We start from the raw sequence: 7,303 nt of genomic DNA on the forward strand, positions 1-7,303 counted from the left end.
TCTTTGGGGGGGGAAAGAGTTCCTTAAGAACCTTTTCTGAAATCTAGCACCTCTCTTGGTTCTTTTCCTCCAGGATGGTTCTGGTGCGCACCTTGGTGCCTTTTGAGAACCGAAAGTTACGTAGCAGAAGTTGGGGTTATTTCCGTTGAAAAATCACCGGGGTAACATTTGTAGGGAAAATCATGTTGGGCAGAATGCACCTGCTTTGCTTGCTTTTTATAAAGTTACCTTTAAAATCATTACAGCTTGAATTTGAAGGTTGTCTGCATGTAGTGATTTCTGGTTTCACTCATGTTTTGTCAAAATGGCAGCGAATTTCTTGCAGTAGCTCTCACCTTGGCCATTAATATCAGTGGTTCCAAGTTTGGGACCAGCGATTTTGCCGTGCCATGCCAGCTTTTCAGCTTCTGCACCAGTCTTTCTTCGGTCAAAATACTTGGAACTGGTTCTAGATTAAGCACCAGCACCATGTCAGTGAAAAGGGTCTCTTTTTGTTATTGGGTTCCTGGAAGAGAGATGAGCTGAAGAAAGCTTTAGGGTACTAGATGAAATATCTGAGTGTACATCTAGGATGAATGTGCCTTTTTTGTTGTTTTTCTCTTGGAGCTCTGAAGAGCTCCAAGAGTGCAGTGACTGTCCATATGCTCTCCCCGTGTCCATGTGGGTTTCATCTAGGTTCTCCAGTTTCCACCAACCTCTCAAAAACATGTCCATGGATAGATCAGTTACGCTAAATTGCCTCAAGGTGTGAATGAGTGTGTGACCATGTGAGTGTGGTGTCATGTGATGAACTGGCTCACTTCCAGGGTCAGAGTCCATCACATGTTCACCTCCAGTGTTTCTGGTATACACTCTGGTTTCACCACGACCCTGATCAGACTTACTGAAAAATGATTGAGAGTGAATAATAATTAATAATCCGTGGGGGAAGCTGACGACATTCCGCTGGATGAGAAACGGGGTTCACCTGGACAGGGTCAGTCAATCTCAGGGCTACACAAAGACTAATAACCCTTCACACTCACATTCACACACCTACGGGAAGTTTAGAGTAGCCAGTTGACCTGATATTTGGACTGTCGGAGGAAACTGGAGCATGAGGAGGAAATCCATACAGGCATGAGAAGAACATCCAAACTCCATCATCATGAAAGAATGAAATCCTTTAAATCTGAAGGCTCCTGGAAGAATGGATACATTAATCTTTTGAGAAGAGTTTGATCTGTGTTGGGTTTTGATCTGTCTGTCATGAAGGAGATTGAATTGACAAAGTATGATCTTGGAACGTAGACCTCTACTGCCTCAGAGATCCTGCCTCACGGATCGATCCGGGAGCAGTCAGTCACTGACACAGACAAAGCTGCTCAGAGATGTTTCTCAGTTTATTGCAGGACAAACATGAGGATACAGTGGGGAAAATAAGTATTTGATACACTGCCGATTTTGCAAGTTTCCCCACTTACAAAGAATGGAGAGGTCTGTAATTTTTATTGTAGGTACACTTCAACTGTGAGAGACAGAATAAAAAAAAAATCCAGAAAATCACAGTGTATGATTTTTAAATAATTAATTTGCATTTTACTGCATGAAATAAGTATTTGATCACCTACCAACCAGCAAGAATTCTGGCTCTCACAGACCTGTTAGTTTTTCTTTAAGAAGCCCTCCTATTCTCCACTCATTACCTGTATTAATTGCACCTGTTTGAACTCGTTACCTGTATAAAAGACACCTGTCCACACAATCAATCAGATTCCAACCTCTCCACCATGGGTAAGACCAAAGAGCTGTCTAAGGACACCAGGGACAAAATTGTAGACCTGCACAAGGCTGGGATGGGCTACTGGACAATAGGCAAGCAGCTTGGTGAGAAGGCAACAACTGTTGGCGCAATTATTAGAAAATGGAAGAAACTCAAGATGACTGTCAATCTCCCTCGGTCTGGGTCTCCATGCAAGATTTCGCCTTGTGGGGTATCAGTGATCATGAGAAAGGTGAGGGATCAGCCCAGAACTACACAGGAGGACCTGGTCAATGACCTGAAGAGAGCTGGGACCACAGTCTCAAAGATTACCATTAGTAACACACTACGCTGTCATGGATTAAAATCCTGCAGCGCGCGCAAGGCCCCCCTGCTCAAGCCAGCACATGTCCAGGCCCATCTGAAGTTTGCCAATGACCATCTGGATGATCCAGATGAAGCATGGGAGAAGGTCATGTGGTCAGATGAGATCAAAATAGAGTTTTTTGGTATAAACTCCACTCACCATGTTTGGAGGAAGAAGAAGGATGAGTACAACCCCAAGAACACCATCCCAACCATGAAGCATGGGGGTGGAAACATCATACTTTGGGGGTGTTTTTCTGCAAAGGGGACAGGACGACTGCACTGTATTGAGGGGAGGATGGATGGGGCCATGTATCGTGAGATTTTGGGCAACAACCTCCTTCCCTCAGTAAGAGCATTGAAGATGGGTTGTGGCTGAGTCTTCCAGCATGACAATGACCCGAAACACACAGCCAGAGCAACTAAGGAGTGGCTCTGTAAGAAGCATTTCAAGATCCTGGAGTGGCCTAGCCAGTCTCCAGACCTGAACCCAATAGAAAATCTTTGGAGGGAGCTGAAACTCCGTGTTGCCCAGCGACAGCCCCAAAACCTGAAAGATCTGGAGAAGATCTGTATGGAGGAATGGGCCAAAATCCCTGCTGCAGTGTGTGCAAACCTGGTCAAGAACTACAGGAAACGTCTGACCTCTGTAATTGTAAACAAAGGTTTCTGTACCAAATATTAAGTTCTGTTTTTCTATTGTATCAAATACTTATTTCATGCAATAAAATGCAAATTAATTATTTAAAAATCATGCAATGTGATTTTCTGTTTTTTTTTTAAGATTCTGTCTCTCACAGTTGAAGTGTACCTACGATAAAAAATGACAGACCTCTCCATTCTTTATAAGTGGGAAAACTTGCAAAATCAGCAGTGTATCAAATACTTATTTTCCCCACTGTATATTCGCATTCAAGAGTGTGTTGTAGCGATGTGACTGGATGATGATGTGATTGACAGAGCTAAGTTATCTTTGTGTAACATAAATGGGTGATGAGGCATTACATCACTGGTTTAGATGACACTACTTTATGAAAGAAGAGACGTTATGTACCATTACATCACCCATCAGGATCATAGTCTTATGAAAAAAAAAGGACATTATTGGTCAACATCAGCTTCATTAAGCAGAGAGTAGAACGTGTGAGTGAAGATAAATTTCAAGGATTTAACAAACCAAAACAAGTAGCGATCAGACCAGGCTGTATCACTTCATGCCAAAGATATTTCTATCAATCTGTTTCTTTTCTTTTTTCACTTTTTATATATTAATGAGGGCGGCACGGTGGTGTAGTGGTTAGCGCTGTCGCCTCACAGCAAGAAGGTCCTGGGTTCGAGCCCCGAGGCCGGCGAGGGCCTTTCTGTGCGGAGTTTGCATGTTCTCCCCGTGTCTGCGTGGGTTTCCTCCGGGTGCTCCGGCTTCCCCCACAGTCCAAAGACATGCAGGTTAGGTTAACTGGTGACTCTAAATTGAGCGTAGGTGTGAATGTGAGTGTGAATGGTTGTCTGTGTCTATGTGTCAGCCCTGTGATGACCTGACGACTTGTCCAGGGTGTACCCTGCCTTTCGCCCGTAGTCAGCTGGGATAGGCTCCAGCTCGCCTGCGACCCTGTAGAAGGATAAAGCGGCTAGAGATAATGAGATGAGATCTCACAAAATATCAGGCCATTCTGTGGCTGGGAAGTTATTTAATTTGAGGGGATTAAAGCAAATAATGTGCATGAAATCGCTCGCTTCACGCAGTCAAGCAGACAGAGGAAGTCCGTGTGCGCATGCGCAGATTCACCTTCTTCTTCTTTTGGGTTTTACGGCAGCTGGCATCCACAGTGTTGCATTACTGCCATCTACAGGTTTACCTTTGAGCGTGCACTGACAGTTCCATCATTCTGTCGCTAAACGAACAGCTGATCACACCGAGGTGCTCGCTGAGCGCCGATATTTATTAGTTTGATATTTCCTGCATTTCCTTTCCTTTGTATACAACCCCGATTCCAAAAAAGTTGGGACAAAGTACAAATTGTAAATAAAAACGGAATGCAATGATGTGGAAGTTTCAAAATTCCATATTTTATTCAGAATAGAACATAGATGACATATCAAATGTTTAAACTGAGAAAATGTATCATTTAAAGAGAAAAATTAGGTGATTTTAAATTTCATGACAACACCACATCTCAAAAAAGTTGGGACAAGGCCATGTTTACCTCTGTGAGACATCCCCTTTTCTCTTTACAACAGTCTGTAAACGTCTGGGGACTGAGGAGACAAGTTGCTCAAGTTTAGGGATAGGAATGTTAACCCATTCTTGTCTAATGTAGGATTCTAGTTGCTCAACTGTCTTAGGTCTTTTTTGTCATATCTTCCGTTTTATGATGCGCCAAATGTTTTCTGTGGGTGAAAGATCTGGACTGCAGGCTGGCCAGTTCAGTACCCGGACCCTTCTTCTACGCAGCCATGATGCTGTAATTGATGCAGTATGTGGTTTGGCATTGTCATGTTGGAAAATGCAAGGTCTTCCCTGAAAGAGACGTCGTCTGGACGGGAGCATATGTTGCTCTAGAACCTGGATATACCTTTCAGCATTGATGGTGTCTTTCTAGATGTGTAAGCTGCCCATGCCACACACACTAATGCAACCCCATACCATCAGAGATGCAGGCTTCTGAACTGAGCGCTGATAACAACTTGGGTCGTCCTTCTCCTCTTTAGTCCGAATGACACGGCGTCCCTGATTTCCATAAAGAACTTCAAATTTTGATTCATCTGACCACAGAACAGTTTTCCACTTTGCCACAGTCCATTTTAAATGAGCCTTGGCCCAGAGAAGACGTCTGCGCTTCTGGATCGTGTTTAGATACGGCTTCTTCTTTGAACTATAGAGTTTTAGCTGGCAACGGCGGATGGCACGGTGAATTGTGTTCACAGATAATGTTCTCTGGAAATATTCCTGAGCCCATTTTGTGATTTCCAATACAGAAGCATGCCTGTATGTGATGCAGTGCCATCTAAGGGCCCGAAGATCATGGGCAACCAGTATGGTTTTCCGGCCTTGACCCTTACGCACAGAGTTTCTTCCAGATTCTCTGAATCTTTTGATGATATTATGCACTGTAGATGATGATATGTTCAAACTCTTTGCAATTTTACACTGTCGAACTCCTTTCTGATATTGCTCCACTATTTGTCGGCGCAGAATTAGGGGGATTGGTGATCCTCTTCCCATCTTTACTTCTGAGAGCCGCTGCCACTCCAAGATGCTCTTTTTATACCCAGTCATGTTAATGACCTATTGCCAATTGACCTAATGAGTTGCAATTTGGTCCTCCAGCTGTTCCTTTTTTGTACCTTTAACTTTTCCAGCCTCTTATTGCCCCTGTCCCAACTTTTTTGAGATGTGTTGCTGTCATGAAATTTCAAATGAGCCAATATTTGGCATGAAATTTCAAAATGACTCACTTTCGACATTTGATATGTTGTCTATGTTCTATTGTGAATACAATATCAGTTTTTGAGATTTGTAAATTATTGCATTCCGTTTTTATTTACAATTTGTACTTTGTCCCAACTTTTTTGGAATCGGGGTTGTGTAACATAACGTCTTTTCTTCTTCTCGCTTCGTGTTACTGTAGTCGGTCTTTCACGTTTCATTCACATACTCATGTCTTCCATTTTCCTCTCCTGTTTCAAATTTGTATCCCATAATGCCTTGCACGAACAGGGAAAGCCTATCACGTGATGGTGCATGATGTAGTATCTTGAATTGGGTCATGGTGAAGCAGGAAAAAATAGCAGAAAATTTAGGGCCATGTGGCCTTAAATTCATTAATTGTTCTTCTTTTTTTTAAATAATAAAATTAGAAGTCGGGGCGGCACGGTGGTGTAGTGGTTAGCGCTGTCGCCTCACAGCAAGAAGGTCCTGGGTTCGAGCCCCGGGGCCGGCGAGGGCCTTTCTGTGTGGAGTTTGCATGTTCTCCCCGTGTCCGCGTGGGTTTCCTCCGGGTGCTCCGGTTTCCCCCACAGTCCAAAGACATGCAGGTTAGGTTAACTGGTGACTCTAAATTGAGCGTAGGTGTGAATGTGAGTGTGAATGGTTGTCTGTGTCTATGTGTCAGCCCTGTGATGACCTGGCGACTTGTCCAGGGTGTACCCCGCCTTTCGCCCGTAGTCAGCTGGGATAGGCTCCAGCTTGCCTGCGACCCTGTAGAAGGATAAAGCGGCTACAGATAATGAGATGAGAAATTAGAAGTCTGTGATTCGAATTCAGTAGCTTTCGGTCCACTGAACAAAAATAATTATGTGTTGGGGAAAATTCTTTTTACAACCTACACTTGAAAAATTTGAACTATTATTATTATTATTATTATTATTATGCAAAAGATAATTCACCGCAAGCTAAGAATAAACCTAACAAGCTAGTATTCTTGGGATAAGTATCGAGCCAGTTCTCATTGTCTTGGGTACCACATCCCATGTCCTTCTGTCTTTGTCACGTATCTTGAACTTTATGGATTATCCTTGCTGATCCCAGCAAAACTGACTTCTGCATCAGCTCAGTGTCCTTCACCATCTTGATCTCTTCCAACCATGTCTTTAAATGTCTTGGTAGGGTTGCCAGGGCACTGATCATAACTGGAACAATCTTGACATCTTTCAACTTCCAGACCCTCTTCACCTCCTTCTTAAGGTCTTGGTACTTTTCAGTGTTTTCCTTGTCTTTACTGTGGATTCTTGTGTCGAATGGGCATGCCATTATCTATGATGCAATACTTTCTGGACTCCTTGTCAAGTACTACAATATCTGGTCTATTAGGTTGGATTGGTTTGTCTGTTTGGATCTTAAAGTCCCAAAGTATCTTAGTCCTCTCTGATTCGAGTACCGGCTTGGGTTATATCTCTTCTCTTCTAAAGCCTAATTTCTCACAAAGCCGCCAGTGGATCACTTGGCCAATTTTGTCGTGTCTCCAGTATTTGTAATATTTTGGGCCAGTACCTTGCATTCTTCTTCTCCTTTTTCTTCTTCTTCTTCTTTAATAATAATGCTACTTGTTAACTTGCTTTGGTGTAACATGATCCCTGACCAAACAAAGTTGTAACCTTAGTAAACGCATGTGATCTGAGAGGCTTTGTACTCAGTTATGCAAATATGAAAACCCTCTAACTTTACCAGGAAGTTGCAGAGTAACAGAAAAAACATCG

Source organism: Neoarius graeffei, chromosome 23 (genome assembly GCF_027579695.1).
Source record: "Neoarius graeffei isolate fNeoGra1 chromosome 23, fNeoGra1.pri, whole genome shotgun sequence".
Classification (NCBI taxonomy): Eukaryota; Metazoa; Chordata; class Actinopteri; order Siluriformes; family Ariidae; genus Neoarius; species Neoarius graeffei.